This window comes from Diadema antillarum, unplaced genomic scaffold (assembly GCF_040938485.1).
Source record: "Diadema antillarum isolate AM-2024a unplaced genomic scaffold, OU_Dant_1.0 seq00000754_RagTag, whole genome shotgun sequence".
Taxonomy (NCBI): Eukaryota; Metazoa; Echinodermata; class Echinoidea; order Diadematoida; family Diadematidae; genus Diadema; species Diadema antillarum.
The window spans coordinates 774824-800540 of NW_027271647.1; the positions used below are offsets into that span (position 1 = coordinate 774824).

At 39.0% G+C, this 25717-nt stretch overlaps 1 long non-coding RNA gene across 1 annotated transcript; it reads right to left on the minus strand.

Moving 5' to 3' along the window:
• Positions 1–5085: 5085 nt before the first annotated feature.
• LOC139738569 (uncharacterized) lies at positions 5086–8366 on the minus strand. Its single transcript, XR_011711454.1, has 3 exons — positions 8288–8366; positions 6030–6208; positions 5086–5475 (listed from the first exon to the last, which is right to left on the minus strand). It is a non-coding gene; the product is annotated as an uncharacterized lncRNA (long non-coding RNA).
• Positions 8367–25717: the final 17351 nt, after the last annotated feature.

The following is a 25717-nucleotide window of genomic DNA, read 5'->3' on the forward strand; positions in this document are numbered from 1 at the left end:
TGTCACGGTTACAGTTCGTTATTCCGAAGGTTCGTTATTCCGAAGGTTCTTTAGTCCGAAGGTTCTTTAGTCCGAAGGTTCTTTAGTCCGAAGGTTCGTTATTTCGAAGGTTCGTTATTCCGAAGATTCGTTATTCCGAAGGTTTGTTAATCCGAAAATGTGAAAAGGTTTGTTATTCCGAAGGTTCATTAATCCGAAAATGAAATAAGGTTCGTTGTTCCCAAGGTTCATTAATCCAAAAATGAAACAAAGCTCGTTATTCCGAAGGTTCGTTTAAGGACCCTATTTCATTGTCGGATCAACGAACCTTCGGAATAACGAACCCTATTTCATTTTCGGATTAACAAACCTTCGGAATAACGAACCCTATTTCATTTTCGGATTAAGAACCTTCGGAATAACGAACCTTCGGAATAACGCCACAAATGTTCGGATTAACGAACCCTTTTTCATTTTCGGATTAACGAACCTCTAGGTATAGAGAAATTGTGTGTTTCGGATTAACGAACCTTCGGAATAACGAACAGCACCCCACTGTCACATAGGCATACATGTTTATTTGAAACAACGATAACAATCATAGTATTAACATGTAGAGCTGCGATGAGGTTATCCGTGTGCAGCAGATACATTGGTGCAGGTGCTTGGAAGAAATCAGAGGGCCTACGATACGTTTGATATCTTTATATAACATACATTTAATTCTAGAATGAGTGTATTATGTCCATTTATAAACCTTTGAATTGTACACAGTTTCAATGAATAATAAAGAAATTGACTATAGAGGATCTTATAACATCATTATGTATGAAGGAAAAAGGCATATTTACAGTTTGTTTTGCGAAAATATTTGACACTTTAGTTCTGCAATATCACTTTTCTGCCGGTCCAAATGTAACGAACCATTTCTTTGATTTAATGTTATCCTGCCCATAATTACTATATTCGATTAGCATATTGTAGGCCTAATATCATCCCTTATAATATTTGTTCTATATCCCCCTTGTTTTATTTCAGTGCGTGAGACTTTCAAAGTAGGGGTGAATGAGGTCCCTAGACTATAGTAGAGTGCGGAATCAGACTCGTCACTCATTCAGCTTTATTACCTTATCATTTTTTTTAATAATAACTATGCAAGGAGGTAAGGAAGTCAAAGGAAACACAATTTAAACAGTTGAATATATATCTAAATGTCAATTTCGATTAAATTCATTTTATTTCCCTCAGTAAAAGGTAATCATAATACAAAGTAGGCCTATGCATTTGTCAATTTATGTTATTGAGCAATTTGAAAAACAAACAGTACAAAATATACTTGTATGTACAATATATACAAATATCTTTCACTATAACGGACTCTAATCAATGATAAATCAGAATAACACTTGAATATCAATCAGTCCATTTTTAGAATTGAAATATTGAAATGCCATATGCATCATGTGGAAATATGGAGGCATCTATAAAAGTTCTTGGTTATCAACGTATGGGCACGATTCTTTCAGATAAACATTCCACTTTTAAAAATGGTCTTGAAATATCATTAGATCCAAATGATCACACCACGATTTGATTTTTGTCCTCGTAATACTGGCGACACTCCTATAAATGGAGAGATGATTATCTTAAGCGTCCATGTATAGGTTACATGGGGAAAGTTAAAAGCGTTCGATTGTTGAACACAGATACGTAAAAAAAAATGTCATTTTGATCAGATCCTACGAACTTTCGATTTTAGTGTCTGGTAGACCTAGCGATATAATGTATGATAACCTTTTTTTTCTCCCTTTTTTGTCCAATGAGAGCAAGCCTCTTATATAACGAAACACTGCTTAATTCCAGCAGCACAACTCCAGAAGGTTTTGATTGACGGCCATCTCCCACTGACAAACCTCTTCCTACTCTCGCTCGTGGGACGATTTCGGGGTATTATGACGTCACATGAATTTTTGGAAATGAATGAACGAGTTGAAGCTCTAGACGTCCTAGACCTCATCCGAACCCCCTTTCCCTCCCACCGCTCTTTCCGATTCTCTTTATTGGTGGTTTGTTGAGTTTAAAGACATGAGACCAGAAAGACCCACGCGTTATTAAAGGTCCTGTTTACCTTTGGGAGCAGTGATTTTAAAAATGTTCAAGATATCACATTTGATGCATATGTGTAGGTCTGTTGTATCACAAAACATCCTACCATATAAATTTTTTGCAATAAAGCCTAAAATTATAAGGAAATATCAGTATTTTTCTCAATTAGCAATTCCTGTAGACGGTTTAGTCTGGAAGCATTCTTATTATAACTATTGTTCACATTTTTAACTATTTATATTTTTACTATTGAACATTTACAACTATTTCAAAGCACTAATGCTGGGATTTTGTTTCATCTGCAAATGGTAAATTATGTCTTTAACATGGCTGATGCCTCAAAGTTCAATAATTATTGCACAAAATGTATATAGTAACAGAAGACGAACAAAGTGCTGGGGGTTCAAATAGGTCAGAAAATAAAGAAAGAAAGAGGCATATGGAGTTTGACAGTTTCACAAGTTTTAACTGAATATAGCCATTGTTCTCAACCAGATATGCTAATATGAAATATCTGAGGTAGGATCTATCAGCTCACTTCCTCGCACAGGATTTGTTAGGGCAGAACACCATTAGTAATATTTATGTTTTGTTCGATTAGTAAGCAATAATTGCAACCCTTAAGCAGAAAGTCATTGTTCCTTGGAAGAGGGTGCAACAAAACAAACATAAATATTTTGTGATGCGAAGGATATCGGTTGCTCTATATTTGATTGTTGTAGGGTTTTTTTTTTTCGAGAGAAGATTTACGAATGTCATGTAGTTAAGTGAAAGACTCAAATGCTCTGTCACCTACGTGCAAGCATCATCGCCTTATCTAATTTGCATACAAAGTGGTTACTAAAAATATCTATCGAGTGATGTCATTGTTTCGTGAAAAAAAAATGTCTAAACAATGAGGCTGAATAAATCCACTTTCATATTAATAGCTCCGACTTTGATGGAATCCCCTACAAATTCTTTGCCGAGTGTCACACGGTTGTCATTCTTTTCATCACAAAACTTTTGAATATCATTATGCAGTCACATTGTACTTTTTTGTACTAATTGTACTAATTGTACTAATTTTTCATCATGTACTACGACACCGTCCGTCTTGTCTTACGACATCGTTCTGTCTTAGCAACATTTCTCATGTTGATCATTTTCGTTTTTGTTTTTTGTTTGTTTTGTTTTTGTTTTGTTTATTAAGGTTATAAAGGAAACCAAATCCCAAACATTAATGTGGATGAGTGAAAGCAGCAACTTTAATAGAACAAGACAAGTGAATGTTTGAACAAAATCGGGCAATCGATTCAAAACTTACGAATTTTCAAAGTTTCACTGGGTAAGGAGACTAATACACATCATGACGTCATTATTGACAACGAGATAAAGAAAATATTTTATAAAGAAAATTCAACATATTTTCACTTTTCTAGCATAATAAAACAACATTTGACTTAACCTTCAGAAAGCAAGGGGTATGATAATATCACCCCTAACATATATCAGAACAAGGCCATAGAATGTGTGATTTTCATGAAGAATGAGATCTTGTGGAATTTTCCTTTTATATATAATTATTTTCTTTATATTCAGTAGCCCAAAATGACGTCATGAACTGTAGTAGTCGTCTTATCCTGCAATGATGTCGCCGAAACTTTGAAAAAAAAAACATAACCTTTGAATTAATTGTCTGATTTTGCTCAAACATTCACTGAGGAGATGTATTGCACTAATATTGGTGCTTTCGCTCAATCCACATTAATATCAAATTGGGCTTTATGACAAAGAGCTTGAACCACATCTCTCGTAAGATGAGAAATCGACATGATTGTGCGTGATGAGCGTCTGAAATGTGAGACACACACAAACGTTATTCAAGTTTATAATTGTATTTCAACGATATATTGGTGAGTCCATGATGTTTTGCAAGGGACATTCACAGTATTTCCTTCGTCACCATCACAGGATTAGTTTCATGATCTAAATCGAGATCTTATTTCGCAAAAACAGAATCCTACTTTCAGTCTACTAAGATCTGAATTAGAGGGCGCTGTTTATCTTGACTAGCTCGACTTTGTAGTACTCGCTTACCACTACGGTAGAGACAGAACACTGCCAAACTGCGTTACAAAGGTAAGAATGATATTTATTCACATAAAAGGGTTTGTCATTTATATTGGGATCATTGATTCCATGGGGAAATGTGGATACCGGTATTCAGTGCTGTTCGATTTACTACTACTACTAGCTACTTTGCTGGAGCTCTGAGGACGTCCTGTAAGTGTAACGTATCCGCGTATTGTGTAGTCCCATCTATCAAAAAATATGATGTAGCAAGCTTCCCCGAGTAGTTGTAATTACAAGTCAGAAGTAGAAATCTGTTCAACAATCATATGTCATTTTATTTATAGACATTACGGAAAACTAATTTGCAAGCGCAAGGAGGGTCAAACATGTACTGCTTATGACACTGCCATGCTATGATGCGCTCTGTATATTTGGTTTGACTAAGTAGTAAGGGATGTATATTAGTAATTAGACAGAAAGATCCGTCTGTCCGGAGGACTCTTTTTGTATTTTGCCATTAACGCCGTCCTCCGTAGACAGACGGAAGGTTGTAGTACCCATTGCTGTGTGGATGTTCTTAACCACTGTCTCTATGGAAAATTGGGTGAGGTACCTCACCCTTCTTGATTGCGTCTAATTCACGGCCCTAGGTCGGCAAATTTAAGCTTGAATAGTTAAATCAACTATTCAAGAATAGACTAGTCTACACTCACCAGATTAATGAATAATCCAATATTTCGGTCGAATTTTCAACGCAAAACACACATCAACCAGCCCGTCGCGTCGTCACGTTCAAACTGCAGAAACATACAGTATGAATCTATTAGCCAATCACATGCGAGGTAGCTTCTACGTGTTTTTTTTACTTAATAAAGTACCTCGCATGTGATTGGTAGGGACGCCGAACGTCAAGGACATAGCCTTCAGAAATTGGACACCCGCTTAATTACGTGTTAATCAATCCGCACCATCTCGTAACCCCGCGTACGTCAAAATGAATGAGGGGTCAAATTGCATCCGCCGCCATTAAAAATGAAATGAATCCTCATAAACTTACCACAAATTCTACACGTTCATCTCACTTTCCTACCCCGATATGCAGTTATGACAAACTTTGTACATTGTAAATCATTATTACGGAAAGACTTGCCTAAACATGATGTGGAAGACGCAGAATATTCCAAAATATATCCGAGTACATGCTGACGGTTGACCTTCAATCGATGACCATGCTGAGTAAAGTGATTGCGCAATGCCTGGCCCCGCCCTCCCCAGGGGCCCCGTGTAATCCTAGTAGCGGGCGCCCCACACCTTTTCACTTCTTTGGCTGGGGCCCTGTCGACGGTACATCAAAAAAATCCAATTTGTAGTCGAAATGACAGACATTTGTCCCCTTTATTTATCTTTTCAGAAACTTATTAGATTGTTTGCTTTGATAAGGAGCTATACATAAAAAAAAATGTAGCACTTTTACTGTTGATAGGACGCGTTGGGAACATGTATCCACATTTGCAAAATATTTTTTATGATTTTTTCCATTCGGTTTGGGCCCCAAGGGCCCTAGCGCATTTTTGCGCAAAGGAAAAAACCCTTTATTCATGAGATGATGTCATGCAGGTTCTGTTAATAGGCGGAGCTAACGCCGACTGAACTCCGGTGTTTAGTCTTTGGCCAAGGCAATTACGATAATTATACAAATAATACACAGGTGAGAGTACGTCAATGAAGTTGTAGCGCACTCAAGGGTATTTACAATTGTGAAACATGCACGATCGAGGCGAAGCCGAGTGCATGTTGCACTACATTGTAAATGCCCGAGAGTGAGCTGCATCTCCACTAATTATTTGATTTATGAAATGGGTCGGAAACTAACAGAATTTTTCATGTACCTTTGTGGGTCAATACCAGTCAGCTACATGTAGCACTCGCTCAAAAGTCAAGATGTCCGAAGATGTTCGTCCCAAACATTTACGCACGTCGCACTCGGAAATCCCGCACATATACGTAGGCCATCGCCACACATGTTATGCACAAGGAAAGGCCGGCTGGCATGGCACGGCAGCCAGAACTAGAAATGAATTAAGAGAAAGGTCAGTGACAATTTGACAGTTGACAATTGACAATGACAATGACAATTTAATTTATCTCATGTCACCCAATCAGGGTATTGGAGATAACCATGTGAATTATACATTTGAGATTACATATCGAAAAAAAAAAGAGAAAAGAAAAACGATACGAAAAAGTACAATGAAGGTACATAAATTTACTGGGGAAAAATGTGTAATCTTATGCAATGAACCAAATAACCAAATAACGAAAAGTTGTTTAACTAGAAGTTGTTTACAGGATTGACAGCGCGTACTAAGTAGCGCGCGACGCACTTGTAACATCTGCGCATGCATGTATAAGAAAAATCATGAGCGCACACGTGACTCATTTCAGCGCTTCCAATTGGCTACATTCTTGAATCCATTATATAATGCCATATATTTTCCCCATATGCGCACGCGTACGCGTACGCACGCTATACGTTACACACGTTTACCATAACGCTACGGGACAGCATGCAAGGCTCCCACCGTAAACTCTGTATTCCAATTTAAATGATCTCTCCTTTAAGAATTCTAACCAAAATTGATCTAATTGTCAAATATCTAACAAACTATTTTCATCTGCCTTGCTTATAAAGAACGCAGTACCTGTTGTATGCAGGTACTCGTATTTGATCGCGTGTTATCCCCACGCACCACGTCGGGTTTGGTTTATGCTGTAAAACGAGGAATTTTCGCGTGCACTTTAATTTCGCGAATTTCGCGAGCGCCAAGATTCGCGAAATTAAAATGCACGCGAAAGTCCTTGTTTACACTATATGCATTGAACGCCAGTGGCACTTCGCGAAAATTTCATACCACGAAAAAGGCTGTCGATCCAATTCGCGAAAAATTCATGCCGCGAATATATCATGTTTTACAGTATACTAAGTACGTACGCGTACGTGTACTCTATGAACAGGGGGCATGTTCAGTGCTGTAAAGCGATCGCGCTGTGTGCGTGACTGCTTGGACGTGGCCTATATAGTATGACATGTATGTTATTGAATTAAACTGATATGTGCCTACCTTTGCTTACTTATGCAATAAACATAGACTCAACATCACATAAGCCAATAATAAACTAGAAAGAATTGAGGTTGTAAAGCTATACTCTCATTACGATGTTCCAATCGTAGGCATATATTCCTGTGACATATTGCCGAATTTGCATACCACGATTACCAGTATAATACGGTACCAACTTCATTCATATTCGAGTTTGAACTTCATCAGGATTTCACAGTTAATTGAAACTTCATGATATTATAAGTACAAAGAACATTATATGATACGAATAAATGATACTTCCAATGGAATATAGCTGTGCTGAGTTTCCCGTTGACATCAAGAAACCACGCCGTGCAACACATTCGTTCTCTCTCGATCCCGCACTCACGATACACCTCTGCCTCTCTTCTACTGGCAGAGCAGAATTAATCCGTACCAACTTCATTCATATTCGAGTTTGAACTTCATCAGGATTTCACAGTTAATTGAAACTTCATGATATTATAAGTACAAAGAACATTATATGATACGAATAAATGATACTTCCAATGGAATATAGCTGTGCTGAGTTTCCCGTTGACATCAAGAAACCACGCCGTGCAACACATTCGTTCTCTCTCGATCCCGCACTCACGATACACCTCTGCCTCTCTTCTACTGGCAGAGCAGAATTAATCCGTACCAACTTCATTCATATTCGAGTTTGAACTTCATCAGGATTTCACAGTTAATTGAAACTTCATGATATTATAAGTACAAAGAACATTATATGATACGAATAAATGATACTTCCAATGGAATATAGCTGTGCTGAGTTTCCCGTTGACATCAAGAAACCACGCCGTGCAACACATTCGTTCTCTCTCGATCCCGCACTCACGATACACCTCTGCCTCTCTTCTACTGGCAGAGCAGAATTAATCCGTAGCTGCAAACCTTTCTGTTAGAAGTGTTAATCAGCATAACTTACTGCTAGAAGACCTGCCATAAATATGAATATAGATACAACATAAACAGACTAAAAAATTGAATGGTCTTCTTACCAACTGTCATGGCGACATGGACCTTTTTCTGCGGAAGAGAGGAAGAGATTTAGCGTGTCACAGTACTCTATGAATAGAGCGTGCCTTCTGTTTCACAATGCGATACTACGTGGCGTGGCGTGGCGAGGGACATTAAACAGAGAATGGCCTTGTTTTGATCACGAGGAGGAGAAAGGCCTCCTGGGTAATATAAACAAAACCGAGAGAGAGGTGAGAGAGAGAGAGAGAGGGGGGGAGAGAGATGGGGTGGGGGTGGGGGTGGGGGGTAGATTGTGTGTTGTGCAGCAGTGAAAGAGTGAGCTCTATAGTAAGAGGAAGATTGAATTGAAGAAGAAAGCAAAAGGAGAAATTGTACTGCAGAGATAACAATCCATGCTTTCCTTCAAACAACATATCTTTTAGTGTTCATGGTTATCTATATAATCATTTCGTTTTATTTCAGGTTATAGGGCTATCATACTTGTTATCTTAATTTTCATACAAAATGATTCATTGTGTCATATGATTCTGTTATGTTTCTGTCACTATTATTTTTGGAACGAAAATAAAAGATTACTCATACTACAACGGTATAAAAGGTGAAGACATACTTTATGTCATTTCTCGCGTTATTTCAGTGTTGTGTCTCGTGTATGATGTTCGGAAATATTTGATTGTGCATTGTGTATTGTGATATAACTCATGCATCTATGTTGACAATTATTTTGTACATTGGCGGGTGTAGGCCTACATGTATCTTTTATATACACCTGAAGCACTTCAACTCAATATTGATACGCAGCTTACAGCTGCGCTACCCCTTGAGCCCATAGTGTTCGTATTTTCTATGGCTTTCCAGCCTCTATTGCGATAAGAAGTTAAGACGCTTAAGCTCAATCTTAATTGGTCATAAACTTGACCTCCCAAGCACACAACAAAGGCCTCTTTCAAATTTTGTAATCCCCTGTTGTTTGAACCCGACTGCTGGTAGCCTTGGCGTGGGAACTATGTTGTCTTTTGCGATAACCTGGGCTTGAAAAGTTAGCCGGAATGCCATATGCTATAGTCAGTATACTAGTACTTCTCGAACGCCAGCGTGATAGGATCACCAAATCTCTAACCTCGTACATATCAAAAGTCGTTATATGCAGTATCAAACTTTTCAAAGCCTCCAACATTGGTAAGCTATACGTGTTTCTTCTATTTTGCATTAACTTGTTGGGTGTGAAATAAGTAAAATGATGATGTTGTATCCGCTTTCAGTTACACGATGCTTTTATTATATTTGAGGAGTTTCACATGAAGTTCGAAATTTCCTGCTTCTTGCTGGGATTTCTTCGTCATCAGAATTAACATTCAATACATTATTCTAACGTCTTGATATATTACAACTACGGTGTATTTCAATTACCCTTTATAACATCTTGAAGATGAACTATGCAATTTGTCTTGTGTGAAAGTGACATTTCCGGCGTATATAAACACAAATAACTTTTGCGGTAACTTTACAGTATGTCGGTCAAGGTTGATTATTCTGTATGATTGTGTGTGCTTTTGTCATGTCGGTATAATTTGGTAGTAGATGGATACATTTTATATTGAAATGAGAAACAGTGAGTTAGCAAGCATAGAAGCAGCGTAGTCTCATTGTAGTGGTCAATCCTTGTTAGCGTATACACATCCCTGATGATTATATTGTTTTGAACTTGCAAAATAGTATTTTAGAATTGGTCTTTATTGCTAGATTCGTATATATCTTCGTTTTCAAACTTGATATCGTGTGCTTTTTATCTGTTTGTTTCATTCCAGAATTTTATTTATTGTCCTTATGTTCACCTGCTGTTCTTCGACTTTTTTTCCGGCTTTTGTTGAACCACTTCGGAGTGATGAATTCGTTTCGCGAACTCTAGATAAGTTAAACGGTTGATTCATCAGGTTCTTTTGTTGGATGTTTTGTCGTACATGACCAATACTCCTCTTTACGCGCTTAGCAAATTTTAATCGCGTATAAAGCGAAGCAGCCGAAATAATCATCGTTGACTCATATTCAAACACTTCGAATTCGGTCTTTGCGAGAAAATGAGAATGGTAAAACGGTCACTAATAAGTCTTGTAGTTTGTTTGTTTTTTCGCTGAATTCCCGTTTCGAAGCATATTATTGTTCGGGGTTTTTTTCAGAATAATTTAATGTTATTTCGGCGAATATGTTTGCGATAAAGCAGTTCAAAAATGCGGAGGTATGACGCTGAATTGTTGCTGTGGCCAAGAATTGGCTGATACGCAGGTATAGAACCGTGCATCAATTTTGTTTTTCATGAAGCATAAATTGTGACTAATTCCGGTTTTTATTGTTGTTGTTTGTTTGTTTGTTTGTTGTTTTGTTTTTGTTTTTGTTTTGTTTTGTTTTGTTTTGTGTTTGTTGTTGTTGTAGTTTTGTTTTGTTTTTGTTTTTGTTTTTTTTTAGGGGGGGTTATACACCAACAAACAACATCAATCTTGGTTGAGCGCACTTGGGAACTGCCCCCAAGGCCCTGCCCAAGCCCTCTTTTCATCCCGTAGGATCAGGCGAGGAGTTAGTTCCTGCATGGTTCCTGTATTTATTGTCGTATGCTTGCAGGTTCATGTGGGCAGAGAGGTGACTGTTGCAGGCTCTTTTCTTCACATTACTAACATCTTCCTTCTGCCAATCAGAGTCTGTGACTTTAGCTTGTTGCTCTTGGCTCTTCGGTACCAGTGGCGTGTATTCCTCTGCAAGTCAGCTTCAAGGAGCTTCGTAGGCCGTGCGATGTATTAGCTTCTGTTGGGAGATAAGAAAAAAGGCGGGAACAATGATGCGGTCATACACTAACATGCATGACAAACAAACACACACACACACACACACACACACACACACACACACCCTCACACACACACACACACACACACACACACACAAGGAGAGAGAGGGAGAGGGGGAGAGAGAGAGGGGGGGGGGGGAGCACACTCCTGCACACACTCGCTCGTCATCAATCTCTCTTCACACATCAGTCTGTTATCTTCTCTTCCTCTCTCTCTCTCTCTTCCCCCTCCCCCCCCCCCCCCTTTCTCTCTCCCTCTTCCTCTCCAGCGGCATTGTTTATAAACCTCCCTGGTTTATATTACCCATCAGGCCTCTCTCCCGCTAGTGATAAAGGCAAGGACTCTCCCAAACATACGCCATTTTGTATCTCCCATGCGCTTGCCACGAATATTAGAGAACTGACCTGAAGCGATCCAAGCAGCTTTCATCAGAAGGGATTCAGATGTTCTGGGCGGCATATGCAATTGGTAAGAAGACATTTCAGTTTTCTATTCCTTTGATGTTCATACAGTCATGTGATGTGTATTATGTCAGTATAGTAAGTTATATCAGGCAGTTTTCTGATCATAGAATAGCTTGACCGAAGATCGGTTCCTATCTTGTTCGTTGTTGCCGGGAATTATGTTCCGGCCCGGGCGGGGAGGCATCACGAAATCCCTTCCTTCCTATCTGAAGGAGAACCGTAAAAGTAAAAACAGACAAGGAAAACAATTTACAAAATCCCCCCAGACAGACGGATTTTTCCGCGTACATAGATTCAAGACAAAAAAAAAAATCCGTCCTTGCGGAGTTTTTAGTATTTTTTTTCCATTCACGGCTCTCCTCCGCCTCCTTTACTAGAGTAGAGGGGATTGTATGAATGAAGCGAGACGCAGCATTCTCCGCGGACGGACGGAACATTATCCCGACGACCAGGTACAAAAACGATCTTCCGGTCAACAGAGATCAACACTTTAATACGCGTACGGGCAATCCATCTAATTCCAAACGTAAGATGTTTGGTATGTAATAGCCATTTATAATCATGGATTAAGGGCTGGAATATTAAACACTGACAAATAGAAGTGATGCATATGAATCATAGTACACAATGAAGTAGAGGTTACTAGTATCCTTTCTGAGGGGAAATCTGCGTGAGTTCACGTATTATTGTTTGTTGGTACATTGTATCACCAATGTCCCATGCAATGCTCACTCGAGATTATTGGAACCATGGCTTGCTCCTGTTATTAGGCTTCAATGTGCTGGTCATGATAATTATACAAAATAAGCAAAGAAATCTTCAACCAAAACAACCATTGTTAAAGACGGAACTTGACTTCAGTGCATATTCAATGCAGCCAAAACCTAGTTTGCAAGCACAAACCCTTGTTGGTCGTATTAGGAGTCTGCATGTGCCAAGACTAATACACGCACCATTGCACTGCAGCCTCTCCCAAACACAGGGCCTATGGGACAGTGCCGAAGTGGTGCATATAGTAGTCTTGGCGCAGACTCCTTTACGACTAACAAGGGTTTGTGCCTGCAAACTAGCCAAAACCGGGATGCTTTTGTCCCCTGCCTGAGCTATCCCATGCTAAATGTATCGGAAACGCTGCTCCGCGCACGGCACCTGTTGTATTAACGGTGTCAGAATGATCAGCTCCACCCTTCCAACTTTGATTTTAAAAACGTTTAAGATATCCCATAATGATTCATATGTGTTGTCTGTTGTACACTAATCATCCTAACATTTTTTGCAAAAACCTAAAATATAAAGAGATATCAGTATTTTTCCTCATTAAACTAACTGTTGGCGGTTTTATAGTCTGGAAACTTTTTCTGTTGTTCACATTTTGTATGTTTGACCAAACTTACATAACATCGATTATACCGGAGTTTAAATTTTACAATAGTTATTCTATCCATGCATAGTTCACATCTAAGAAGTATTTTGAAACACTAATACCGCGGGGTTTTTGTTTCATCTGCAAGTAGCAAGGCCACGATTTACGACCATTAGATCAATACAATGAATGAACACCAAACATTTTGTCCTTCCCCCATTCATTGTTTGGAATTGATGTTGAGTCTAATCCCCCTTAATGGATGTATACCTTCTCCATGCCAAAACTAATCCCTGTTCAACTTCAAGACCCCGCCCCATTGTCATCTTCATTGTATGTTGATCATTTTTTGTGTGTTTGAATAGGGGCTGTATCGAGTGAGTCGTACTTTTCAAGTGTATATGGGATTTGACGCTCGAAGTTATACATGATATATATTATTAGAACTAGAAGAGATTTGATTAAATACTTAAATAGCGAATGTGTGTATCAGAAGTCATTCTGCAGCGTAGTATAGGAACCTGATTCCAATACACAACAATAGTATTCGAGATTAACTCATTATACGCGATAAAAGGAATTTTTTTCCATATTGACATTCTTTTGCTTTGATAAGCATATTGTGTGAAAAACAAATGAAGTTTCGTTCCAAAAATGGAGGAAATAGCTGTACACTCGCATTAGTATAACTAGTATTCCCCGATCCTTTGCGAAATCAGTTTCCATTATATATATATATATATATATATATATATATATATTTATTTATTTATTTATTTATTTATTTTTTGGATAAACTGTAGATATCTCAGCACATTAGCGTTTCCACGACGATCTGCCATTGGAAGCACAGACGCACCAGAATTCATCGCCTGGCGGGAGGATGGACTGCCCTCCGTAGCCTCATCACTCCTGCTGCCGTCAGGCCCTGGCTGAAAGTCACACCCTTCAAGGCGAGATGACAGGTCACAAGCGAGCCGGAAGGACGTGTATTAGTTTGCATCTATAGGCAGAGTTATAACACATTTCAATTAGGGTGCATTCAAACGGTATTACATGCATATACAAACATATTCTTGTCTTCCTAATAGATGTTCTTTGTGAAGAGTGAAACTAGATGTACAAGTATATAGGCCTAGTCATCGGCGATGCTGATTTTAATGATAACCAAATGCTGACACACGGACAATTTAATCAAAACATAGCTGTGTATTTTGGTTGTTATCCATGGAGGTTACTATGAAACGTTGAATTGTCACACAAGTCCTACTCAGAAATTATGATTTTTCAGACTGATACTTAACTAGTAATAGAAGGCCTTTTTACATGACTATATAAGTGCAGATTTCAATATAATCGTTCTTCATTATACCTCCCTACAACGAGGGTAAATATTGAGGCTGTTCATATCGCCATTATCGTTTCATATTTCTATCTTGTGAAGAAAGATAAATGGAGTATAGTGCTAATTTGTCACGTGACAAGATTTAAAAAAAATCGAAGTTCATCTAGCTGTAATCAATGTTAATGTTGCCATCATATCACCAGTTTCATCTGTCGTTTCTTGTGAATAATATAAAGGGGTACGGGGCTTGTGTAACAGCACTGAGCAACTCGTACTAGCTTGGGGCAACCACAACTCTAAATATAGACTCGATACTGTCAAAACCATGTTTGTACTAAGGGAAGCAGAGGAATAGGTCAGGAGGAAGTAGAAGGTGAGGAGAGAGGAAAAATTGGACGACGGAACGTCTTGCTTGTTGACTAAAAATGAAACTTTCGTTACACACACAGCTAGCTGGCCAGTCAGTCCGGAAGAATGACGCACGCACGCAACACAAGCACGCCGATGCGATGAACGGAGGTACAGTGAGCAACGGACCCGATTCACCCGCACACAACTGACTTCGGCCAGCCTGACAGCGGAGTAATATGGTGCTTCGTACGTGGTAGCTTTGCCCGTGAAATTCAACTTGAAAATTTGATTTAATTTTCAGTTTGAGCTCGTACAGATATAGTTCAACTGTAAACAACTCATGACGTGTTACATTTGGTTCTTCATATGGTTCTTTCTGACCATATTGATGATTTTTTCTTGATTCGGTCATCGTAAACCCGTCCGTAGTTAATACTGCTGATGCACATAAACCAATGCGCTTACACTTGCGCACAAGTCCCCAATCCTTCATTCCGAGCATCAGTTGTCACACTCTGGAAGGGTTCACGATTAACCAAATCAAGAAAAATCTTGATCTAGACAGAAAGAGATCTTTTTATGAACCAAATTTTGCAAGTCATAATACGGCAACGACTAAACAACATCTGCACTTATTCAAATTGAAATTGCTTTTCATTTTTAAGTTGAAATTTAGGGGCAAAGCCACCACTTACGAATCACCAAGTCCTATCGCTCAACAGTGTACAACACACATCTGCAGCCGGAACATGCTTCACGTTTGACTCGCAGTTGGGTTACTACTACGAAATGAAGATTAATTTTCACATCCACCGGTATGGGCTATAAGTTTACGAGAAAGGTCGGTATAAAAGAAGAAAATTGCCGATCTGGAATACTTGGTTACAATGAGGAGTGAACTGTAGGTACCGAACTATGTCAACTAATCTTAATTAGTATTGCAGAAAAGTAAACAAACGACTTCGATCAAGATCATTACCTGACATAGCTCCGCCCAAAAGTCACGTGAATTGGCCAAATCTGAACACCGATCTCGAGCACGTAGCACGCGCGAAATCTAATTAATATTCCAATCATTTTGAACCAAACTGGTGTCAGTTTAACTCGGAAATTTACGCTTTTGGGGAAATTTTACCGTGAAAAAGACGAATTTCGGCAGTTGGAACGCTGTTGTGTACACAGGTAAGGTATCATTTCTGTAAAAAGATTGTGTTTTGAAAAGTGTCCGGCAACCCTATGATTGGTTTACAGATTCAAAATGGCGACTTACAGCTAGCGAACGGCGATGTTGCGATATGGATAAAATTTCTGCATTATAACCGCGTTACTGTGAGTATTTCGATTGCAAAATGTGAGAAATTAACCCCAAATATTGCTGCATAATGTGTCATATCATGTCAAACTTGTTTGAATGTAAAAAAGCTGCCTGTAATTTGGTTTATCGTAACGTTTTATCTGTGCGCTACTGCCACACAGTAGCTGGCATCATTGACTTCGGTCTGTATACGGAGGGGATCCGTGAAGCCAGACGTAGTCTCCGCGGAACATTCCCCTACGGACAGATACAGACCGATCTTTCGGTCAAATTAGTAATATAAGATTGTAAGATAGGACTCTAAGTCTCTATGTCTTAGGAGATTTTACTTTAGTGGGAAGATGAGCAAACAAGGACTCCGGAAGGAGATACTGGGATAGAGTAAACCCCCAGTTTTCGGCCGGCCTCCAGAATCCGGACACCTATCACTTGTCACCCAAGCCAGCAAATTCTATTGTCACAACACGCGCATATCATATCGCTTCACATACTGGCACTGTCGTTCACAAGAGGAAAGTGCCTTAAGCTTAGTCACCTCCAAAAATCCATCTAGACTAGGGCATAAAATCTAGAATCTCACATCAAAAACGCAGAATTGCTGCAACTTTTCCAAAGCGTGTGCAAATCAAGTCTCGTGTTAAGACTCGGGGTCGCCGAAAAAGAGCTAAAAATTTAGAAGTATGCCGATCTGTTGCAAGATTTTTCGCTTATCGTAAGCTCAGAGTGTGATGGTATCCTCAGAAACACAAAAGAAATACAAAATCTTCATATGTGCATATATGCAGTGACTGAATGTACATGGGTTGAATGCAACTGCCAACTGACCAGAATTTGGACACCAACGGGTGCTGCAGATATGGTATGGCGCATTTTTCAGCAGCCTTGTACGTGCATTGGCATAGAATGTGCATAGCGCGCTTCCAAATTCTGAAGAGGCCAGACGAATTCTGGGGGATTATCAAGGTACCCTAATAATATTTTGGGATTTTGTGAAATTTTATGATGTATTTAACAAAATCAACATTGAGAAAAAGCAGTTTCAGATATGTTTAACATACATTGTTGTAGATATAATATTATTTGAGTTGAACAAATATTGCAGAAAAGCTTGAGTGTCCAAAAACTGGTGGTTTTACTCTAGACAGTCTTACATGATGGGAAACTACCAAATTTACATTTTTAGTCTTGATTGTTTGATTATGAAATGTTCTACACTTTGTCTTTTGACCCCTAGGTCAACCCAGCACTAAATCGTATTCCAGATGGCATCAGAACTCATGAGAAAAGATGTCTCAGTCTTCAGTGGCATTGGAAAAGAAGAGTTCCTTGGAGTCATTTATCCTGAGGTGAAAATGTTTTTTTTTTTTTTTAATGGATTGATAGATTGATTGATTCTCTTATCTGTATCAAAGTTTATATTTTTGGTTTAACTATCGTATCTCATAAAGGAATGTGGGCTAGGAACCCTTAATGGTAAGGTACATACATGTGATAAACTTACAATGATACTAAAGTGTATAATATAAAATGGAAAAAAGAAACAGTAGAAACACATGTTTTGGATGAAAACAATTAGGATGGCACATATTCCATCTAGCAATCCCTTGTTTCTTATCAACTTCCTGTGATCCTGTTTTCATGTAGAGGAAGCCAGCCATTCTTCGGGGAGTAGACATTGGGCCTTGCTCAGCAAAGTGGACCCCTGACTACCTGGCGGAGCAGGGTGGGGACAGGGAAGTCAAGATTCATGTCAGCCCCACCCCTAAGATGGACTTCATTACCAAGAACTATGCGTACAGGTAACTTGTAGGGGAATAGACCAGTTCGTAATTCCACTTTGCGCATGAGCAGAAAAGGTCATTTGTACCAACAGGCATTTTGGTTTGTAAATTCCCTGAGATAAGCATCTGTGATGCGATGATTATTAATGTGGTCCTTATCTAAATGGTGCTTGCCAGCACATCCACCTGACAGCAAGAATGGTATTTCGCTATATAAAAAGAAATAGGCTGTTATTGCATTCAATACAAAACAATGAAATGGATGCCTGCTAAATTGTCCACTGGTGGAATATTCTGATCACCTGATCTAAATGCAAGTTCATTCTTTGTTTGAACATGAATTCCATAAATTGTCACATCGGGCATGCTTATGCATTATGCCGCTTTGAAAACGAGTGAAGTGCCTAACCAACTGAGAAAAAAGGAAGGTCATTTAAAACAATGTGCACATGAGCTAATTACGAACTGGCTTATTGCATACCCCCAGATTTGTATGCACAAATTAGACTTGGCAATTGATGCAAAGCACATTCCATGAACAGGTCTCGAGCTTGTGTGCCGATAATGGAGGAATTTTATAGTTTGAGGCTTGAATCCCAACGAGTAAAGGGACCTATAGCATTTTGGGGGATCTCAAACAGATACATGCTATGTCCATAGTGTTATTTTGTAAGAATATCACCAAGTTGAATTTCTGTCCATTTTGTGAAAGAATCAAAAGCTGAAAGAAAAGTCTCTTGAAGACATAAAGATGAAAGAGACAAACTTCAGTGAATCATGTTCTTTGTAATTCGCAATACTAGGAGACAATTTCAGCCAGTCGTCAATCAGTCTTTCTGCAACAGATACGGTACCACTGACAAATGAAACTTTGTGGAAATTTGATGGACCTCTAAAAGAGGATTTTTCATAATGATGATAGGCCTCTTTTTGTAAACTGTCTGAATTGACGTTGATCCAGTGGTGGTATTTGATATCAGACTAGTGCCTCACTAACATAGCTCACACTGCCAAATTGCTTTGTGGTAACAAATGAAGAAGATTACTTAAACAAAAAAGATATTGAATGTGCTTTGCATCAATTTCTAAGTCATCAATGGAATCTGATTGCCGCAGTATACATGTAAGCATCTCTGATGTGATTACTTATTTTATAATTCTTGTATGGTCTATAGAGCTCATGCCATATTTGGCCTTTTCTTTTTAAAGCAGCTACATGAGCATGAAGACAATTAGTGCACATCAAGCATCTGACTCATTTTCCCCCCACAAGTTGATAGAATAATTGATTAGATTTTTGTTTCTCTCACTTCAATGTGTATGATTATGGAAGTGATTTGTACTTACTGTAAAAGTGGAAATTTTGCAGTGTGTTGATTTTTGCACATTTTGCACGACCAGAAACTGTGGTAAAATAAAAGCATGCAAATATTTTTGCTTGCTGTATGTAACACTATTTAATGTTTTGATTCTGCAGAATTAAGCACACACTAAATTAATTGTACCCAGCTGAGTTCGAAAAATGACTTGAGCGAAAATTTCCCGTTTGACAGTAAATGAATATGATTCACCATGATTCTGCATGTTTGTAGATTGTAGTAAAGCAAATCAAATTCCTCGCTGGTTCCTTGTTTACTCTTGTTCCAGGAGTCTTCCATTCGCTGAACTTGTTCGTCGATGCTCAAGAAACTCTCAAGATGACTATTTTTTTGACAAGGTGAGAGGCTTCTGTTGTTTGATTCTTTCTTTGTGTGTTTTTAAGAAAGGTGAAATGTAGCAGAAACTAAGAAGAGGGATGTTGGTGCAATGGTATATTACAAATCCTATAACCCTAGAGTCAAAAATTCCAGCTGTCATCAGTATTCCATATTGATTTTTACCATTTTACTTCAGAGTTAAATTTTATAAAACTAAAGCTGTGCTCCCAAGTGAAGTTTGTCGTATGACTGTTTTTGGTCTTACTGATTTTATTTGTGTAACTTTGCTCCATGAATTGACATTGTTTTGACCACAGGATGAACTGTATTACCTCAGATCACTTGGGGAAGATCCAAGGAAGGTGAGACCACTTGCCTCTTTTCTCCTCCACCCTGTAGTAATATGTTTGTTTGGCTCTCAGATGTTAGAAATGGGACCATCCTGACCAAGATGAGAAAAAACGAATATTCCATTTGATGCAAGTACCATTCAGTGTAGACGTACCCGGATTGTTGACACCTGATTTTCATAACAACCTTTGAATTCCAAATTGAAGGAATTCTTCTGTCAGGTTGTTTTTAATGCAATTGAGTTCAGTTGCAACTTTTGAATTGCTGCTTTAGGTATTAGAAAGTGTATGCAAAATAGAAGCTAGAAGGACTTGTCAGGGATGAAAATCTATTACAATAGATCAGTGTTTCAGAGTGCAACACCATCACCGAGCTGATAGCAAAGCCAGAGGGCTTCAACCTCCCTCGGAAACAGCGGCTCACCCTAAACCGCATCCGAACTCTCCATACAAGGACAGGCCACCGTCTGCACAAATGGGGGTTCTCGGCTAGCCCAGTGTATGACTGCGGCCATCCTGACCAAACCCTGCGTCACATTGTGGAAGACTGTCACTTGCAGGAAGTTCCCAGGCGGGCTTGATGAACTTACTCAAGCAAGTGATGCTGCCCTGAACTGGATCCGCAGCTTAGATATCAACCTATAAGGCTATAACCCTCCACCCACTCTGTTGTACTGCATCATATGACAGAAGAATGTTTCCGAGTGCAACATATACTTTTCTGTAATGCTTTCGATAAAAACTTTCTAATTCCCACATCGCTGTCTTTGATCTTCTGTAATACACATGCATTTGTGTACGTCGTAACTATTTATTTTTTTAGGCTCTTGTTGTTTTGTGATTGTATCTATCTATGCGTTGTTTTTCTTGTCCACTTGGTTTTGAGATTCTTCATTTTTTGTGTTGTTTGGTTTGGTTTAATGCAGGGCATTGCCGATATCAAGACGCAGTTCCCCGCCCTGGCAGCTGACCTCACCATTCCGGAGTTCTTCACCCATGAGCAGTTCTTCTCCAGTGTGCTCAGGGTTGGCTCAGCCAATCTGCAACTGTGGACACACTATGACGTAAGTACTGTATCTCCATGTGAAATCAATATGCCTGTATTACTCTCCATCCCCCCTGTTCTCTCCGCTCACAGCAAAAACAGAAGAAGAAAAAACAAGGACAAAAATAAAGGCTGACCGTCAGCAATTTTCCAGAGCAGTATAACGCTGTTGATTATGAAAATCTGTCAGATGCATTTGTTGACCTTCCAGCCTTTCAGGTAATGGAAAAGTATGTATTAACATCCATGGTAGTGTGTCACGATTGGAGGAGGGGGATGGATTCTTGTTATCCTTATGATATGTGAGTCTGCTCTTTATTTGTGATCCAGTGTATTGTATCCCCCATATCTTTCACAATCTTGATATTTCATGAATCGGGACTTCTTGAGACAAACTCACAAGGGGTTGAATGTGCCCTTGAGGACCAAAGCAATGAAATAAGATATTGATATTAGCCATTTTAAGAAAGTTAAGTTGGAAGTTTCACACCTTGAAAATGTTGTATTCATTACATTTATGTTACAGGAGGCAATGTTTTGGCATGTTATTTGTGTCACAAATAACAATTGACTCACGCTTAGTGCCAATAAGAGCATGGCAAAATATCATAAACATTACTTGATAAATTTTAGAACTTTTGTCATTGGATGTCTTTTTGAGATGGAGAATAAGGGCTGCATGTAGAATTTCCCAAACTGTCAAAAAACTCAGGATAGGCTCATGTGGTGTTTCTGTTTCTCTGAGGGACGATAGATAGGGCTGAATGGGGAATATACTGAAGCATAAGACTTTATTGAAAGACTCATTTAACCACATGTGTGCTTTGAGTGCCATTTGGCACAGAAAACCCCACAGCATTGAACACACTGTCCAAAGTTCTCACAGAGAAAGTATTCAATGTATTAATCTTTTGAGAGTGGCTGATTCATGAGGGACTTTTACCTGTCTAGAGATCAATGGATCTTTTCTTGCACTCAAAACTTGTTAAGATTTTTTTAACCTTTTTTTGGCACCATGAGATCTACGTATAGTCACATGCATGTCTTTCATGATTGTGATAATGGTGTGTGTCACATGGATGCACCAATTTCAAACTGATTTAAGGCACTCTTTTATACTTTGCTGCTGCTCAGAACAAGGGATTAAGATGTGAAAATCAATGGATGTCTATCAATTCTCTCTCTGCAGGTCATGGACAATGTTCTAATCCAGGTCAGAGGTCACAAGAGGGTCATTCTATTTAGTCCCCAGGATGCCAATTATCTTTACCTCACAGGTGAGGATGAGTGATAAGAGTCCCCACCCCGACCCCATTTATTCAAGAATAGGATGGATAGCTTGAAAGAATACTAGATTGCTCAGGCTTTTGCTAAGTTATGTCAAAAGTCCTTCTTTTGTATCAGTCAGGATTGATGCCAGAATGGACATCAGAGCTTTTAGTACTTCATACAATCTTAGCACACTGCCAAGTCAGTCAATTGCTGGAACTTCGCAAACAAATTGGTGATGTTGCATATAACATAATACAAGTATTCCATTTAAGTTTCTGTGTCAGATAGAGTTTAAAGATATCTTGTCATTTTCTTTCTTTTTTCATTTGTAAGATTTAAAGTTTACATGGCATACAATTTCATAATGATTAAAAAACAAGTTTAATCAGTAGGACATACCATCAATCAGGTATGAGTTAAACATTATTTCACGTCAGATTTTAAACCGGATAATGTTTGCTTATTTCCTACTAATTTGCAGGAGATAAATCAGCCATAAGTGACCTTGACAATCCAGACTACGAGAAATTTCCGGACTTCAGATTTGCCACACCCTACCACTGCAGATTACAGCCTGGGGATATCCTCTTCATTCCAGGTTTGCAAACATGACAGATTCGCTAGCATTTTTCCTTGGTTTTCTTTTCAGGAAAACAACAGCAACAACATTAACAACAACAACAACAACATACAAACACATATACCTTGTATGTACAAGTTTGCTTACAAACAAAAACATATTCTCATGGTTATGTGCTATGACAAATGATCCATTTGTAAATAGTGTTCAAATTCAGTGTAACATGGTTTTGCTCTGACACAGTTGCTTTCAGTCCCATTTTGTGACACAGACTGGTTTGGTCTGACCCCCTCTTGATTACGTTTTGAGTTGGTCCACCAGTGAACGCTTCCTTACTCTGTTCACTTTGGCAACGGTGTGCTTTGGGAGCATTTAGTCCAAGCTCTTATTACAATCTGAACCACTTTCAATGACTCCGGTTTGCTCTGGCATGCTTTGAAAATTAGGACTGAGCCTACCTTAGCTTCAACAGCCAATGTGGAAGAAGTCTTTTCTTTGATCTTTGGTCATATGCACATACTTGTTTTCGTATGATAAAAATATCATGCTACAGAGCTTATAGTCGGTTATAAGTTTCCTATTTTTGTGATTACAGCACTGTGGTTCCACAACGTGGTATCCCTGGACTTTAGCGTGGCTGTCAATGTCTTCTGGCGCCACCTCGATGCGAGTTGCTACGACAACAAGGACACCTATGGCAACAAGGACCCGTTGGCAGCCAGCAAGGCCCTGCAGATCATTCAGCGCGCCGTCAAGTCCCTCGAGGAGCTCCCGGAGGAATACAGGGACTTCTACGGCCGGAGACTGGTGCGCGAGATCGAGAAGAAGACCTACCTACCCGGCAACAATAGGTGACGATGAGGATGCTCCTCCCCTCCACCCCCCAGTGCCAGATGAGACGGTCCTCAATGACTTCAGCCACACCCCCAGCCCCCAACCAATTGACTTTGCTATAAGCTCCATCTGTGTCACTTCTTCCAGGCCTGCGGAAGATTGTTAAGAGTAGTACACCACGATTACGAGCTGCCATGGGCTAAGTTTTAATAGTTTGCCACGGAAGTGGGTCTCACGTCATGGGTCGCATGATCAATTTTTGTTTTAGATTGTCTCATATGCCACAGAAAGAAGACATATACCTCAAACATCATTCAGAAAAAAACACAACAGCAATAGAATAAAAGTGTCGAACTTGAAAAAGAACATTGAAAAGTGTGTTAGCTTTGCAAACAATTTGGATAGTAATGTACATGTATATATTTGTTTGGCAGATCTGAATTCGTTTAATGCTAAGCGTTAAATTGTTATATACAATTTGCCCTACTTTATCACATGAAAAAATATTTTTAAAAAGCATTGGAAGTTGGAAAACTGCAAAGTTTATATTGCCAAAGTCGGGTGTTTTGCACATTTTTCTTCCTGTTATAGTTTCCGACTTTATACAGGTAATGTGATGATGCACCATAAATGTGTGAATCAGAGCTGACTATCTGCTGTTGACTACTACCCATGTATATCATGAAGTTCAGACAGTAGTACACAAGCTGTTGTTTCTCAATGTATTCAGTCAAACCCAGAAGGGAAGTACCACAAAATTGAGTGTATGATCAAATTGAAACCAATATCTGGCTCAATTGGGGGATAGGTAACGAATCACGTTGGGGAGGAGCATTTTCAAGGTAACAGCCATGCAATTTTATACTCTGTGCAATGAACGCCAGACGATTTGTCTAGGTTTGAATGAGTACCGGTAGCTAAGGCATGAGGAAAAGCTGATGTATGATGCCTGTTGGGACGATGTCAGCTTGGAAAACAAGGGCTTAGTGTCTTGTGTGCTGCAGATTTCTGTAGGAGGAAATTTCCTCTGCACAGTGTCCACAGTGTAATGGGAAGGATTAAGAAGCTCATAACCAAGATGTGATGGATCGCAAAGATGTACGGCTGGGTTGTGAGAAGCAACTGTGCTGTGAGAAGCAACTGTGCTGTAAACAAGACTGAAGAGCATCTGTCCTAAAGGGAAAACCAAAATCATCAATATATAAACAGAGTGGTGTGTAAAGATGTACATTCTGTGAAGGACAGTGAGGTGCTGCATGTAAGATAGTCTGTGTGTCAGGAAAAGAGAAGCCCTTACAAGGATGTAACAGTACCGGTATGTATCACAGACACTAAATCGTGCGGTAGAATTGTCCTTCAAGGCTGCACCAAAAGTCAACAGTTTTGCTGTTCTGTGCTCTAATGAATGTAGAATTGATGCTGAAATAAAGAGGATGTTTGGACTGCAGAACTGGAGATAATGCTTTACAATGTGTGTGTTCTCAGTCATGTAGCCTTATAGATAAGACAGTGTTGATAAAATTGAAATGTAGTGTACAAATGATATATACATAGAAGATCTTTGATTCAGAATATAGAAAAAACATTGCATTACACAAGATATTAACACTGATAACAACAGGTTTTAAGTTTCAGGTTTTATTGACATTTATTTCTAGCAAACAATACACATAAGTACAGATAACATTTCAGTGATTTTAAACATGCTTGGGGGCACATCTCTAAGAGTAAAGAACTTGTGGCGAGTGTGCCCTTAACAAAAATAAGTATACATGTAATATGCAATGCATTGTACTACACGTGTACCTGTATGCAAGAATACAAGATACAGAAACAGATAGAAAGACAAGGACAAGAACAGAGACATACATATGGACATTTACTGTAAGAGTCAATATTTTCGCATGATTAAATTTTTCGCCCTTGGCGGCTCAAAAACATATTTGCAAGTTCTTGAATTCATGCTGTGCAATTGTCAACCCATTCAAAACGTGCAGATAAAATTGTGAAGATATTTTTGCGGGTTTTGGAGTTTGTGCTAGCCAAAAGCAGCACAAAATGCGCAAAAATTTCTGCATGTGTGTGTGTGTGTGTGTGTGTATGTGCTACTTTTGTGCGTATTTCTGCAAGAATTGAAAGCGTTGATCTAACGTCTGTGATTAAGGTACGTCAAATAGGGTAGCTTGATATGGGCAGTGCTCTTCAAGATTTCA